Consider the following 3,149-nt stretch of genomic DNA (forward strand, 5'->3'; position numbering starts at 1 on the left):
GGCGACAGAGTGAGACTCCAACGCAAAAAAAAAAAAAGTAAGAGGAAGTGAGAGAGCAAGAGATGGCACCCCCAGCCTCAAGCCCTTTTATAATGAACATTAATCCAGTCATGAGAGTGGAATTCTCATTACCTAAACACCTCCCATTAGACCCTACCTCCCAACACGGCTGCATTGGGATTACATTTCCAACAAATGCTTTTCTGGGAGGATATGTTCAAACCACAGCAGTGCTGAATAAAACCTTGGCTTTGAAGCCATCTGAAGATTTGTTTTGTGTGTTCACATAGTCTGAGTATCTCAACATTTTTAACAGGAATTTTCAGGCTTCTCTACAAGCAGACTAGGAACCAGTGTTAGCACGTGTTCTCCATATACAAAGTCTTTTTATCTTTCAAATTGCAAATGAAGGTAACCAATAAATATTTGCTGAATTTTATCATTCTGTTAACCTTCAGATTCAGGCTTGTCAGTAATTACTGGCTTGCATTAAAAGCAGGAGATTAGAGATTGAGGTCCAGAAAGGATAAATGATTTGCTCAGAGGCATGTAGAATAACCAGGTTCCTTGTCTTCCTATCCTCTTTTTCTGCTACACCTTGTCCCTCGACAAAAGGTGATTGGCCTGATGACAGCCATTTGTCTGGTGAGAGAGGACAAAGGTAGGACTTTGAAGCACAGCACCTGGGCCCACCTTGGCCTATTTTCACAGTCCTGCCTTGTCAAATCTGGCAGCTTTAGAAAGACTCACTCGGTGATCTCTGTCTTGAACAATTTCATTAAGTACTTACTGTATACATGTACCCTGCTGTGCCCCTCAGGATCCCATCTGTAGCAAAACAGACCCGACCTCTTCTCCGGGAGCTCACAGGTTAGTGAGGGAGACTGAGTCACAGGAAGCAGACAATAAACAAATACTTCCTGGCATAATGGAGGCAAGTGTTCTGCAGGAAAAGCCATGCTGCTTGGGGAGAATACAGCAGGGGGCTTAGTTTAGATTGGGGGTTAGGGAAAAGTAGAAGTGGGGGTGTTAAAGGCTTTTGCAACAGTGAATCATTTTACATATGCGAGGGAAATAACAATAATAAAGGTGCTTGGAAGGGCAGCTCATCCTCATTCATGGGCCACTTCCTAGAACTCTGGGAATCTGCCTCTCTCTGCAGAACACCGTAGGCTTCCAGGTTCAGAGCTGGAAAGGCCTTCACAAATGCTAATCTGAGCATTTTATGGATTGCCTCCCGACTCTCTGCATCCTCATCCTCAACTAGACCCAATGCAGAGGTGAATGGGAGGGAGGAGGAATGGCATTTGTAGTTGGGAGGGAAAAGGGGGGAGGTGGGGAAGCCTTCCCACCTCAATCCTGGGATCGGTTCCCTCCTCCCAAACAAGCCTAAGGAATGTTTTTTCAAGGCAAAATACCACCTCACTGTGTACTTGGTTGTAAAGGGGCTGCCCAGGAAACCCAGGTTGTTCCTGGGGAGTTTGGGGAGGAGGGGGAGGGACAATAATGTCTGGTCCCATCACTCTCCAAATAAACCCACCAGCAAGAAAGCCTGACTAGGCTGGGTGCAATGGCTCATACCTACAATTCCACCACTCTGGGAGGTCCAGGTGAGAGGATTGCCTGAGCCCACGGATTTAAGACCAGCCTGAGCAACTTGGTGATACCTCATCTTAACAATAAATCAAAAACAAACAAACCAAAAATTAGCTGGGCATGGTAGCGCGTGCCTTTAGTTCCAGCTACTTGGAAGGCTGAGGTGGAAGGATCACCGTAGCCCAGCAGGTGGAGGCTGCAGTGGCTGCGAGCGTGTCACTGCACTCCAGCCTGGGCAATAGAATGACTCCAACTCAAAAAAAAAAAAAAGAAAAAGAAAAAAAGAAAAAGAAAGAAAGCCTAACTAGAGAGAAGTGAGGATTTGATAGTGGTGGTGGGATGACAGTGAAAATGCTGCTGCTGGTGGGTAGAAAGAAGAATGTATCATGATTTGGTAGTAATAATAATAGCTGACACACTTATAATGGGTTGGGCACCGTTCTATGTGCTTTCTTTCTTTCTTTCTTTTTGAGTTGGAGTCTCACTCTGTCACCCAGACTGGAGTGCGGTGGCCCCGGCCACCGCAGCCTCGACCCGCTGGGCTCCGGCGATCCTTCCGCCTCAGCCTTCCAAGTAGCCGGAACTACAGGCGCGCGCTACCACACCCGGCTAATTTTTGCTTTATTGTAGAGATGAGGTCTCGCCAAGTTGCCCGGACGGGTCTCGAACCCGCGGACTCAGGCAATCCACTCACCTCGGCCTCCCAAGTCACGCTGGGATTACAGGCTGAGCCACCGAGCCCGGCCCTATGTGCTTTCATGACACTCATTTCTCAAAACAACCTATGAAGTGAGCGCCATTACTAACTCCATTTCACAAGTGAGGAAACTGAGGCACAAGAAAGTAAGTAGTGGTAACAGCTTTCCTTTTTGCCTCCAACAGTCGGGAGTCAAAGCTTCTGAGCCGAAGTTGGGTACATTGGATCTCCAGGAGGGGTGGACAGCAGTTCCTTCTCTGAAAACCGGACCTGCCTGCCCATAATTCGGGAGAACACTGGCTTTGAAACGGCTAACTCAAGAGCCCTGGGGGCGGCTGCAGGGGACGCACGCCCATTCCCTTCGGGACCAGAGTCAGGCCGCCGCCCGCTCCCCAGGGGCGAGGACCAGATGACAGTCCCGCGGGGGCGGCCGGAGATTTATGGAGTGGCCCCACTCCAGGTCCGTGCCAAGGCCGGGCAGCTCCGCTTTCTGCTCGGTCTCCGCGAGGTGTCGCCTTCGGCCGGAGAAACCACCGCGGCGCCACCCTCGTAGCCCGCACTTATTTATTTATTTTCAAACAAGGGGGGCGCCCCTCTCCTCCTTCCAGCATTGAAACTAGAAACATCCAGCAGGCTCGATCCTAAATGGGCGCGTCCTCTCCCTGGCATTTTGCACCCTCGGTCTAGCCTTCCTTGGGGGTTACCCAGGAGCAGCCCCTCTGCAACGCTTTGCTCGACGTTGGCCTCGCGCTCGGCTGCACACAAACGCAGTCAAAGCGGGGGCTAGGTCAGCAGCCTCGGCTACCCTACTCAGCCTTCCCCCGGAGCCCTCCGGAAATTTTTTTTTTTTTTTTTT

This window comes from Carlito syrichta, unplaced genomic scaffold, assembly GCF_000164805.1.
Source record: "Carlito syrichta isolate Samal-C Ts95f unplaced genomic scaffold, Tarsius_syrichta-2.0.1 Scaffold305308, whole genome shotgun sequence".
NCBI lineage: Eukaryota > Metazoa > Chordata > Mammalia > Primates > Tarsiidae > Carlito > Carlito syrichta.